Raw genomic sequence first — 14,555 nt, forward strand, 5'->3', positions numbered from 1 at the left:
CCAGTCTTCCTGGCTCTCCATACTCTATCCACTCTGAAATATGAAAGTTGTAGTTTGACTTTCTTTTCCACTGCCAACAGCAAATACTAACACAGAGCCTTATTATTAATTATGGAAGTTTGGCCTTTAGCTTAGATTTGTTTCTAACTAGCTGTTATAACTTAAATTAACTAACTTATCTTAATCTACATTATGCCACACAATTTGTGGTTATTACCTGTCCTTCTGCACATCCTGCTCACTCTGTGTCTCTCAGGCTGTTGACTCTGCTTTTCTTCTTCCCAGAGTTTTCTCTATCCAGAAATTCCACCTATACTCCCTGCCTTGCTATTGGCCATTCCACATTTTATGACACCAATCACAACAATACATCTTCACACAGTGTGTAAATATTCCACAAAAGAAGTTTTTATTGTTCTTATTGTCTTAACGTTCTTATTCTCTTAAAATCAAACTAAACTCCATGAGAGATGTTTGACCTATGGAAGTTCAGAAAGGATAGGAAAGAAAGAAAGAGGAATAAGAAGGAAGAGGTGTAAGAAGAACAAGAGAAAGAGGGAAGGAAGCAAGAAATGGAAGGAAAGAAAATAACGTTAAGCTGACTGAAGTAAGTGTCCAAGTATTCTTCTTTCAGGGATATTTTAGACCTGTAAATGATTTGAAAATCACTGCACATCAGAAACTACAAGAGAACTTCTCAGTCCATCCCATTAGCAATGTATGAGAGCTCCAAGCCACAGGCCATAAAAATAGGAGACATATTCCAGTAATACACTTGTCTGAACCACAGTGGGTACCACCTGCTCTACTCCTGCCTGGAAATAAAAAGATAAAACCACCATCAATTTACTATTTTCAAATAAAGTAGAAGACAAGCCTTGCAATATTTAAATATAAGCTCATAAATGCAGGGGCAGGTTTAGATGAGAATAAACACTTCAAGGACAGACCGTTGCCACTAAAGTTGTCATGATAGAAATACCTGGTTTGATTTATACACACCATCTCACTCCCAAAAACAAAGAGCAAGCATACATTGATGCATCTTATCTAACCTCAACATCGCTAATCCGGAAAATTCTAAGGTACCAGGAAAAATTGCCTCAAGTGTAAAATACTGAACCAGGAGTGACTATTTCTCTCAAGGATGAAGAGCACAGCAAATCAGAGCCTAGGAGGGGTGATTGAAGAAGTAACTGAGAAAGAAGGGACTTGAACGAGCAAAGTGGAGAAGGCAGTTCATTCCTCATCCAAGAAGAGGTTTTCAGAACAATGTATAGTGAAAAAGAGTGCAAAAGAGAAGGGATCACTGTGAGCAACAATGGGAGAAAAAAAATCAGAGTAAGGGGAAAGGTCTATAAAGAATGAGTGATATACAATCAACTATATCTGAACAATTTTAGATCAGCTAGTTTCTTAGTTGGCTGTGTATCATTTTCCAGTAAATTTGCATTAAAAAGAATAATCACATGTGGCTAGATAAGCTTCATAACAATCTTTCCAATTTCCACAGTGTCCTTAGAAATGAAAATTATTAGAGATTTCTGTGCTTGGGGCCAGATTGGACCCTTACCATGAGACTGAAACTGGAAAGAGACAAATGCATGTTTTTTTCTCCCTGGTATGGAGGACTAATAACTTCTATCCTAGGTTTCGTGGTCACAGACTAGCTAGGGTCCACCATGGTTTGTTTTAATAGATTAAAATTATGACAGATTGGAAGACCAAACTTCCCTTGAGAGGGAGACATATGAAAATTGACCTTTAATCTGTTGTTGGGGTGGTTCCATTCTTGAGAACAAGAAGAATAATTTGAATAAAGTAAGCATTTCACAAATATCTCTCTCTCTCACTTAGACTTTGAATGTGACCATCTGACTATATTGATTAAATACAGGCCATGTGAAAGATGAACTGAAGTATGTTAACCTGTTTCATTTTTTTCTTTATTCCAAGAGAGAATCTTTTCATTCTAGGTTGGCCTCCAAGCCAATATATACCAGAAGAGAACCATAGATAAATCCTCCTGCCTCTATCTCAAATGTATTGGGATTATTGACATGTATCAATAGGCATGGTTTTATGTAAGGAAAAACACTGATCCCAGGGTTTCTTGCATACTAAGCAATCACTCGACTACCTGAGTTATGTCCCCAGTTCCCTAAAACATATTTTTTTGAGGAAAGTGTTCTCTGTCCCTTGCATGCTACACTTAGACAGAGTAATACATAGAAGATGTACTTGAAAACAACAGTAAAAGAGGAAATGAATGAATGAACTAAAAAAGGCCATAGACAAGGTGGCAAGGTGGTATTCACCTTTATCACCAGCACTTAGAAGGAAGCATCAGCCAGATTTCTGTGTATAAGACCAAGTTAGATCTACATAGAAAGTTACAGATCATCCAGAGATAAATAGTGAGACACGGTCAAAAGGAAGAGGAGGCAGAGGAACAATAACAATAGAAAGTGTATAATCCAAAGAATCTTTAGGGGTAAACAGAAAATTGAAGGACAATACAGTTAAAGGGCCGTAATAACTGGACACCAAGCCAGTTTCAAAGGCGAACAGCCTGCAAATCTACCCAGGTCTAATGTTTGGAAATTAGCAATGCTTGTTTGAATAATTTGTGCTAATGTGCCTCCTGCCAGATAGAATTTCAAATGCAGAGAAAAGGGCAACTTTGTTGTTGTTATTATCATCAAGCACAGGGAAATGCCACCAACTATCTTGCAGGTGAGTTGTAAATATAACATATGCATTTACAACTGCATCATTCCCAAGTTAAGAGATAATAGCTGCAATATACACAAAATATGACCCGAGCTATAGAGTCCAAAGATTCTATAGAATATTTCCAACATCTAAGAAATCCCTGTTAGCAATTTCTTTCACTTTCCTTAAAGCACCCGCATTCTGACACAAGGGAATCTCCGACCATGACTGCTGCCCCGCTACCTTGATTTTAGAACACTCTGATCTGTGATTGGCCTGCAAAGTATCTATTTTCAAGATAGTCTTATTTTTTATTTGTTAATAACTAAAAGAAATATTGCTACTAATTTCTGGAAACAAACTTAAACAAACTCTGTGGTGACATGTATTTATGTTCTCCTTGGATTCACTCATCTTAGAGTCAAACCCAAAGAGAAGTGGGCCCAGGCCTTAACATTTGATACCTTGTTCAAGACCCATAGACACATTTTTTTTCTCTCCATGTGGGCCGGAGCTCACTGGATTGTCACCTCATTGCAAGGAGTGCAGAAAACACAACAGCATCTCTAAAATGCATGAGTTATAATAAGAAAATTCAGCTTTTGGATTTTATAAAAGTTCCATTTAATAAGCAACAGAAAAGAATGGTGGAAATATTGAAAAGAGACAAGAAGTGTATCACGGGAAAAATACAAAAGAAAACAATGAAGTATATTGTTATTTCAGCTTTGCCACATTTTTCTATGGCAACTCTTAGAAAAAACTACTAATGCAGGATAGCAGAAGTCTCTCAACAGTTTCAAATGCTCTATTTTCCTTTCTGGAATGCTCACAAAAGGAAAATTACTTTTGATTACATAGCTGTGTCAGGATCTACATTCTTATTTGTAGCTTGATACTTATACCATATTCAAAGACCAGTGACAGAAGAAATAAGCACACAAAAATAATAAAGATATTTCAAGATAATATTATAAACTAACAGTTTAGTAAAATACAGACAATACAACATTTAGGGGACTCCATACTGAGAGAAGGAGTCAGAAGGAAATTAGAAGGAATACCAAGTCAAAGGTCTTAATAAAACCAAATTACTGAAAGAAGCAGCTTCGCTTCTGCCTCTCTCCCCACTTCTCTGCTTCCCCCTTTCTCTGTCTCTTTCTCCTCTTCTCTCTCTTTCTCTCCCTCTCTCTCCCTTTCTCTCTGTCTCCCCCTTCACCCTTCCTCCTCCATAACCCCCTAAATAAACATTCAACCTCACCCTGCAAAAAAAAATAAAAACAAACTAAATTACTCTTGTATGAGATAACCAAATCTCTCCCCAGCCATGTGTCTTTGATCTTGGATAATTTATATATATAATTATAATTTTTAATTTCAGTAAGGTTGTGTAGGATACAATGTTTATTATTTAAGATCCAGTGTGCTGAATGCTAAAGGTTAAGAAATAAGGAAATATAAATTGTGCATTAGTGAGACCTTTCTAACCTAACTCTGAGTATTGAAGAACACAGTATAACTTAGAAAACCTCCAAAACCCTTCCTCTTTATTACTGTCCCCAGGATTTGTGGTGGAACAGCATTCTACAGGTAACAGACAGCTGTTGCCACTTTAAAATCAGAACTGTGATTGCTGACAAAAAAAAAATCAGTGCTGCCAATTCTGGAACTATTACTATGCCCTATATAACTCCTTACTTACTAGGCCCCGAACATTGTCTCAGAGTCCTAGAAGTATGTGGGACATAGAGTTCTATCTGAAAGACTATCATCACTCATACTGGAATGGCACTTGGTGGAAAAGTTGTTTGGGGCTCACTTACACTACTGTAAATAACTCCCCAACCATGCTCTTCTAAGGCCTTACTGTATTTACCCCATCTATTGGACCACCACTGGTTAACGAGGGTGAACAAGGAGGCAATTATTTCTCTGGTATTTTGTTAGTTCCCTTTCTAAAACAAAAAGACAATTGTTTATATTCTCACATTCAAGGTAAAACAAGGCCTGATTATGTTCTACACAGCTAGATACCAACCATACCAACCCTGTCTACATCTCGTGGTCATTTTTAATGTCAAATGGCCATAAATTAAAATCACCTAAATAGGAATCCTTACTGAAAAATTGTCATAAGTACCTTAATGAGTGTGAAAAAAATGCCACAAGTGTGTGCAGTACGTCTGGTAGGAGCCCAAATTGAATAAGAGTATGGTAGAAGGATGGTCACTGATGTCTTGGTCTTTCTTCTTGACTTGGATTTGACTTATCCTGGTACTACCACTACTGAAACATTCATTGATACTAAAAGTGTTTCCAGGATTCCATCATTAACGAAGGACAAGGAATCCTCCAATTCTCATTGTGAGATGGAGACTGCTGAGGTACCCAGCTTTCCTGGACAAGGAATCTCCTCGAATATCAGCCTCTCCTGTGTGCAACTTGTGAGACTACTCCAACTACTTAGGCACCCAAACTCAGTAATAAATAGACTAATAGATGCTTACCTAAGCATCTATTGAGACAACAACTGTTACAATTTAAATATACTGATTTAATTACTCAAACACACACATACACACACACACACACACACACACACACAGAGGAGAGGAGGGAGGGAGAGAGAGATTATTTCCGTAAGTTTTGTTTCTCTAAAGAGACAAAAATAACCACCCAAATCCATTTCTTTCTCTCTTCCATTACTCTACAAAAGTAGTTCACACTCAAGCACATGGCCAAATGGGATAAAAGAAAATAGTATCCCATGGGGCAGAAACTCCTGTATCTTTTATGCTCCCAATTTCTCCTCAGAATATTCTTTGTTGCCTTGTTTAATTAAAAACTGTCATTTCTGCAAATCATGTCCAACAACAAAACTGAAAGGAGTACTTTTTGCCAATGCTCATTTGTTCGGGAAGTTGGCAATTGGTGTTTCGAAGACTCATCATCACTGAGCTGTTTTGGAGTCACAGACTTCTGTTGTATTTGAATGTATAATATGTACTCTATCTTTCTAATGATCAGAAAGGTTTGGTGTAGGACTGGTTCCCTTCCTCTAGAATAGCTCAAGCAGAAGATAAGGGTCTATTTAAAAAAAATAGGTCTAATTTGATAGTAATCATTGCCATCATGGAAATATGATCTCCCACAGACTTAACAGACTATACTATTCACAGAAGAATATATGGGAGAAGGTTCGTCTTTGTGGATTGTTATGTTTCCTTTCAAATTATTTTAGAAGTGATCTACATAGGACTGGAGGGATCATTCAGCCATTAAGAGCACTTGATACTCTTGAAAGTGACCCAGGTTCAGTTGCCAGTGTCCACATAGAGGTCCAAAACTATTTGTAGCTCCAATTCTAAGGGATCAAACACCCTTGTCTAAACTCCGTGGGCACTAGGCATTCATGTGATGCTCCTACATGCATGCAGGCAAACACTGATGCACATCAAATAAAATAAATAAATCTTGTTGAAGGAGCTGCGGGTCATGTTCCTGCCACCCACCTCTCGGCTCCTGGCCGCCTGGCTAGCTTATACCCTGAAATAACAACACATAAATTGTATTCTTTTAAACACTGTTTGGCCCATTATATCTAGCCTCTTTTTGGCTAACTCTCGCACCTGGACTAGCCCATTTTTAATAATGTATGTAGCACCCCAAGGTGCGCTTACCAGGAAGATTCTAGCCTACATCCATCCTGGGTCAGAGCTTCATCACATCTGCCCCAGAGAGGAGAGGAAATGGTGTCTGAGCTCACTTTTTCTTTCTCCCAGCATTTTGTTCTGTTTACTCCACCCACCTATGTTCTAACCTATCAAATGGGCCAAGGCAGTTTGTTTATTATCAAATGACCTTCCTCCATCATTTCCCCTTTTTCTGTTTAAACAACAAAAAAAGGTTTAACTTTAATAGCAAAATTACATATAACAAAACAGTTACCAAGTAAGAATTATAGTTACAATTTTTACATCTATTTTATCTTTTATCATAACAAAGGAAAACTATAAGTATCTGTATATTTTTAACTCCACCAAAGACTCCAGAAGGATATAATATTACCTAAGCAAACAAGAAATAAGCAACTTCCAAACTCTAGAAATGACAGAGACATCTCGCTGCCTAGACAGTCACCCAAAGTTCCTCTGTACCGTTGGGGCATCCATCTTTGGCCTACCAGTCCGTAGTTTTCAGCAGACATTTCCATGAAGCAGGAAATTTCAAAGGCAGTCACTATCTGTTTGTTCTGAAGAATGTCTTGCAGACTCTTTCATGAATCAGGAACCCCGAAAGATCATCTCACCTTTAGGCAAGTTCAGTAGTTCTCTCTCTGCGGGTTCTCTGTGTCCAGTTTATGCAATAGTCCAGGCAAGAGCAGTTTCTTGCCCAAATGGCTATCAAACTCCATAAGGATCCTCTTCGATGCCCATCGTCCTCTTGAAGTAGATTGGTGCTGCCAGGAGCAGAGTGTCTCATTGTCATGAAAAGTCCTAAGTTATTAAAACATTTAAAATGCCATATTCTATAATCTTTGAAAGATATGAAGAATGCCTATCTAAAATATATCTATGTACATCTAGAAAAATCTAACATGACTACAAACTTGACTATTATTAATGATTATCCATTACCAACCTATATACATTATATTTTTAAATGAACTACACAATCACAATACCTTAATCAATATCAGAAATATATATACATATAACAAAATTGACCTTAAATTTAAATCACTAAAGCAAAATCCATATCAATGCAAATTATTCATACCTATATCATATCCCCCTTTAAATGTAAAAGAATTTTTATAAGCAATTCTTTAAAAAATAAAGAAAAAAACAAATCCTAAATAAAGCAATCTACAGATTCAGAACAGAGAGGGACAAATTAGAACACCAGCTCTATCCTTCTCTAGGAGCCTGAAGAAATCGAACTGTACCTGAAAAATACTTGATGAAGCTGGAATCTTCCAATACTGTGGAGTGAGTAATGAGTCAACACAAGTAATCTAAGATACTGACATTAATGAAAAGTCTGTACTAGAAGAAGAGAGAGGAGGAACTTGTAGAAAAGAGATCTGTTAAGTTTGTTCCTGGGGCAATTCAAGCCAGTCACTGCAAAAGCTTCTTTCTTATAGTCAAAATGAAGGTAATGGCAAACTCTGTATGCAGACCTGTCTGTGAATCTCTAAGGCCCTAAAAGATTCCATAAGCACCATTATTGCAGAATGAATGACAGGAACCATACTTGCTTCCCCAAAGGTTATCAGAATCCAGAACATCTGTTAGCTATGGATAGTACTTGCCATCTCTAAATTGAATATGGCTTAATTAAATGTGCTCCTCCTCACATCCTGGAAGGCACACATTAGTAGAAATCCTCTCTGCTTTCCTCATAATGCAAGACACTTCCTCCCCAGTCACCTGCCAGGGAAGCAGAGACAGCATTACTACAGACTACTCAATAGACACTTGGCATGGAACCTCCCCTATTTCAGAAACCAATAAGGAACTTCTATTCTGCCACTGGGGCCTAAACTCTCCTTGGAATCCTTGCCATGTTGTCTATCTACATGGTATTGGGTCTAGAGCCTTCCTCCAAGTACCCACTATACTAATATCCATGGCATTAATTACTCTTCCAATAAAACTCTTACCCAAATGACAATCCATCTCCGTGTCCCTCTTGAACCTTAGTCAGAGACTTTACTAATCTCATAGGATTTGTCCTAAGGCATTATCGTTTACAACTGAGCTCTTTGTGGAGGTTAATTTTGTCAATTTTATGAAGCCTTGGAATACCCAAACATCTCAGACATTACCTTCAGAGTTGCAGTGAGAGGGACTCAGAGGAGTCTCAAGTGGTCAGAATAGATGCATGGCATTGTACTCCTTATTGAGAGTGGGCCTCATGCAAGTAGCTCAATGTCTAGATTAACCAAAACAGCAAATTCTTCCCTTTGTAACAGGGGCTCCTCAGATCTCACTGCCTTCACAGAGGGCATGGGCCTTTTCCTTTCCAAACTGAAATCTCAGTGCCTTCAGTTCTATGAATCTGAATGCCTCTGATACAAAATTGAATCATCAAGTCCTACAGTTTCAAGATTGCCAATTTTATTAGTTAGGGTTTTCACTGCTGTGAAGAGACACCATGACCATGTCAACTCTTATAAATGAAAATTTTTATTGGGGTGACTTGCTTACAGTTACAAGGTTTAGAAAATTATCATCATGATGGAGAACATGGAAGCATGCAGGCAGATGTTGTACTGGAGCTGAAAGTATTACATCTCGCAGGCAATAGAAAGATAACTGAGACACTTAGCAATATCCTGAGCATAGGTAACCTCAAAGCCCACTCCAATAATAACATACTTCTTTCAAAAAGGCGATTACCCCACCAACAAAGCCACACCTAAACCTCCTGACAGTGCCACTCCATATGAGATTATGGGGGCCAATTACATTCAGACTACTACACTAATCAATAAGCTTATCTTCATATCTGCCAAATTCTAAGATCATGTGTGCAAATTGCTTATAAAAAATCATAAGTACAGTACACACATGGGGGAAACCCTTTTTGTTTTTCCTATGTTTCTGGAAAATCCTACCACCTCCTTCCGTTGCTTGATATAATTCAAAGTGCCATTTAAACAAGATAAAGTGTTCTTACAATCTTGACTTGGTATTATACATGGAGTTACTTCAACATTCCATCAATTTAAAATAAACACTTCATAATTCTTTATTCAAAATCAATGAATAAGGGGATAAAAAGATGGCCTAGGGGTTAAGAGAATGCAATATCCTTCCAGAGAATCTGAGTTCAATTCCTATTGCCTACATTGGTTAGCTTACAGAATGCCTATAACTCCAGAGTAATCCAACATATTATCTGACATAGGAAATATACACACAATCAAAAATAGTAAAAGCATGTCTTTAAATAAGTGAAAGAGGATGTATAAAAATTGAAGGGAGAAAGGAAATAAGGTGAAACAATGATAAATCACAGAAAGAGATGCACTGTTATCCTGTTAGTAACTGGGCCCAAACTGAGCTCTACATGATACACTAGATCAGTGGTTCTCAACCTCCCTAATGCCTTAACTTTTAATACCCATTAATACTTTCACATTGTGGTGAACCCCCAACCATAAAATTACTTCAAAACTAATTTTTCTACTGCTATGAATCACAATGCAAATAGCTGATATGCAGAATATCTGATGTGTGACCTCTGTGAAAGGGTCATTTGACCCCCCAAAAGAGTCACACTCACAAGTTGGGAACCTCAGCATAGGTAGAATGACAAGGTAATCCAGTTAGTAATGAACCCTGCTTGATATCTGCCTAATATCAACAACAAGAAACATGCAGTGTTATGCAGACTCTATATATGTATCGGTACATAGATTTCCCATGGACTCTATGTACTTATTCTTTATATGTGTTGTTTGTTGCATTTGTCAATGAAAAAATTTAGCTCTTCAAAATTAGCACTGAAAGCTCATACCAATAGGATTGTCTTTCTGGAGTATTATGTACTAGAGTGTTCCTTATTTAATAATATAAGGAATAGAAAAACCCATTCAAGTTCTGAAAGCTGTCTCAGTGGGCAACAGTCCTTGCAGCTCTTTATCCCAGTGCTCAGATGGCAGAAGCAGACAGGTCTCTATGTGTTTGAATACAGCATGGGATATAGGCGTTCTAGAACTGTTGGGAGCTGGAGCAACATAGTGGAGACCCTGACTAAAAAATATTTTTTTTTTAAAAAAAAAAGTGCTTACTTCTCTTGTAGAGGATGCATGTTTGGTTACCAGCACCAACATGGTGGCTGACAAGCACCTGTAACTCCAGTTCTTGGGAATCCACAGCTGTAGCTGTATTCTAGTGTCTAGTCCCCACATGCACATAAACTCATACAGGTTCTCTCTCTCTCTCTCTCTCTCTCTCTCTCTCTCTCTCTCTCTCTCTCTCTCTCTCTCTCTGTCTTATGCACACACACATTAAAAACCTGATCTTAATTTATATTTTCACAAAGAGGTAAAATCAGATCTAGGAAGAGGCCCCCAAATTAGAAGGACAGAGGGAAACACATTTCTGTTCTCTATACCCTAAGTTGATCATATCTTCAAGCATTCTTCTCACTATTACTCAAAGGACACCACAGAATACACATAAGCTTCACTACAGCCCTTCAGAAGGCTTTGCTGAATAAAAAGGTCAGATTTGGAAAGGTCAAATTCAGTTTAAATAGCGAATATCATAGGCTAGCTTGCACAAAGTCCTTAAACCAGTTACTATATCCCTCTACATTTCTAACGTGAAGAAATGGGAGCTCTGAGAAACAACTCTGTCTCAAATGTCTGTGGTCCTTAGTGAGATCTCTGGTTCAGGCAGGAGAACAGAGTACCAAAAGTATTAGACCCTGACCCAACTACCTAACAAAACAAAGAAACAAAGGTATAAGCCAAAATAATACTGTGGAAAAATTAAAAGAATATCATTTTCATTAAAAAATGAATTCTAATCTCAAAAGTCAAGATATAAAACAGATAAAACTGGTAGATACATGATGGTTTGCCAGTAGCCTGTGAGACAGTTCTCCTGAACAATTTCTGAGCAGCTTGCAAACTGTTGTTTGGATTTAGAGACATTACTGAAATGCCTACCTTATAAATATAGATTCCTACTGCCTGTCTATATCTGATGAGAATGTATCTCAAGAGGCAGGAGCCTGACACCTTGACTTCTAACTAGGTGCTCCAGCTACCTGGTATGTATCAGCATTTGGAACTACATCAGACAACCTTTCTAATGTTCTTTCAAATGCTCAAAACCATTGCTGATAAAGAGATAATGTATCAGTCCCCATCTTCAGTCCCAGACTATTTTTATTAGCTTCAAGTTACTGTATTATAAACCAGCTGGCTTATAAAACACAGCATCACTGCCCCTGGACTTAACATGCTTAGGCAGTTAACAGGCAAGTAATAGAATTAGGTGCAAAAATTTTCCAGCTCTTGTCTCTATCCTTTTCAGCATCTAAGCATTCCAATTGCTTCTTTCAAATGATGTTTACCCTTCTGAGAGATGAAGAGAGGCCTAAGAAGTCTGAATCCTTGAACCCTTCCCTCTTCAAACAAAGAAGAAGCTTTCTAGAGAGTCTAATCCTTTAACACAGTCACTAATCCAGGTCTAGATATTAGGGTCCCCAAACATTATGAGTACCTAAACTTTTTCAGTGCCAACTAAAGGAAGGTAATACATACGAAAAGGGTGGCAAAACTTCTGGTATATAATAAACATTCAATAAATTTTACCTATTATCATTTTTCTAAGTGATATTTTATTTATATGTTTAAAGTAATTCATTTGAAGCATTGTCAATTTGTCTACAACAGGCAAGTTGTTTAGAAAATAAACTTTTTTTCATATTCGTGATAAATGTTCCTTATCTGTCCTGGGAACAGAAAGGAAACTATTTAGGGAGAGGTAGCAGACCAACAAGGGAATGGTATATGGCTTAGGGGAATAGAGAAGAGGTGCATAAAAGCAAGAAAAAGAGTACCCATAATAAGTAGGCCATGGAAATAACCTAAGTGTCCTTCAACTGATGAAAGGATGATGGAAATTTTAGTACTTGTACACAAGGGAATTCTATTTGGCTATAAGAAAAATGAAATTATGACACTAGAAATATTATAATGAATTGGTCCCAGACTCTGGAAAACAAACAACACATGTTCTCTCTTTGTGGTGCTATTTTGTTTGTGCTCTAACAAATAAAGCTTGCCTGGATATCAGAAGGCGGATCTAGCCTCAAGTTAACCATAGAGGCCAGGCAGTGGTGGCACACACCTGTGATCCCAGCACTTGGGATCTCTTGCCTTTGATCCAGGCACTTGGGATCTCATGCCTTTGATCACAGTATTTGGGAGGCAAATGCCCTTAATCTCAACATTAGGGAGGTGGAGACAGGAATATAAGATAGGAGGAGACAGGATCTAGACCTATTCAGTCTGAGGACTCCATAGAGGTAAGAAGTCTCTTTAGTGGCTGACTCCTTTATTTTGATCTTTCAGTATTTACCCCAATATCTGACTCTGGGTTTTTATTATTAAGATCAATTAGAGTTTACACTATATCCGACATGCAGCTTTGGAGCATGAATTCATGAAAAAGCTGCTTACCTCTGGCTTTGCAACCACAAGCACACACCAAAGTTTCACATGGCCAGAGCCATGACCCATTGGTTAGGTTTTCCTTTCTTTTCCCCAAGCTCTCTGAGCAGGTGTGGAATTTTTCTGTTACAGTCTCTCTGCAGCAAACTGCAAAGGCACTTGGGCTCCAAAAGCTGCAGGAAATAGCTGCTTTTACACATTTACCCATGCAGAAGGCTGGCTCTTTGACTTTTCTCCCACTGAATTGGGGGCTTCCCTTGAACCCCTTCTCAGGCTGCTGCCTAACTAGGCAACTGCCATAAAATTCACTCAGGCTTCTTCTGTTCTACACAGCAGGAGTCAACTTTACATTTCCCTCTCACCTGAATCATCATTTTTGGCAGATTTGGTGAGATAATTGGGAAATATTAAAGGGAAAAATTAGTTAAAAGAGAGAGTTTTTCCCACACTCAAAAATTGGAAACACTATTATAAAGTAAGGAGTTAGGTCTTTGTATGATAATAGGCTGGACAGTTTGAAATGGAACAGTTAAGTAAGATGATAATTAATTTAGATGGTACTTATGTAATGTCGATTATAAACATCAGTTTTATTATTTTTATTTTATCACTAAAAAGTTGGTAAATATGAGTGCTAAAATACAAGTTCTTAAAAAACTCATTAAAACAGATTATAGAAACATTCAGATCCAGACAGAGGAATTTAAATAAGAACCAATTTCAGTGTTATGTTGTAATGTTATAGAGAAATAGCCTAAGGTTTTCAAACAAGCAACATTATCCAGTAACCATATAGGAATTGCCAAAAAATTGATATGATCATGACTGTGTAAAAGCTGATTGGACTCCTGTGGAAATCTTAAATTTAAGAAGATTCAGGGAAGCAAGAGTCTCATATGGTATGCACTCATGCTTTGAAGCAAAATGTTAAACATATGGTCAGTTTGTAATAAAATGATCCCTCAAGACTAGAGAGATTTAGTTACAGAAGCCTTGGAGCCTGGTCCTCAATTTCAATGGAGACCCTAGTGGAAAAATGAGGCTAAGGTTACTGGCCAGTAAAGTAGGGCTAGAGGTATAGAAATCTGCCAATAACAATTTCTTGGTGAGGGAAAGTATGCTGATGCACAAAGGCAATTTCTATATGATGACCACTCTGGCTTTATGCCATCTAGCAGTTTTGAATACTTGGGAAAGAACTGAAGGAGTAGGACAAGAAATAATTGAGTCATTTACTAAAGTTATACAGTGACCAGAATAAACCTCTTCTAATTTTTTATAAAGACTGACTTCAAGCAGTAAATAGAATGATACCAAATTCAGAAGCTAAACAAATAATAGTTGAATCTCTGACTTTTAAAGATGCCAATGCACTAAGAAAAGGGGTAATTAGGTAAAAAGACAAGATGAGTATCCTTGAAGGAATGGATCTGAGATACAATCAGTACTGAATCTCATAACCATGGTGATTCTTTGATGGGAAAGGTGATTTCCAAAGGTTTGAAGAAAATTCAAAATGTCAAGTGTTTCAGTTGCCTTAAACAATGTCACCTGAAAAGGGATTGTAAACAGGGTATACCTAGAAGTAATGTTTTTTCTAGGAATAATCCAAACAAAAGTCCCCTCCCTTCTGGTTTATGGA

Source organism: Microtus pennsylvanicus, chromosome 8 (genome assembly GCF_037038515.1).
Source record: "Microtus pennsylvanicus isolate mMicPen1 chromosome 8, mMicPen1.hap1, whole genome shotgun sequence".
Taxonomy (NCBI): Eukaryota; Metazoa; Chordata; class Mammalia; order Rodentia; family Cricetidae; genus Microtus; species Microtus pennsylvanicus.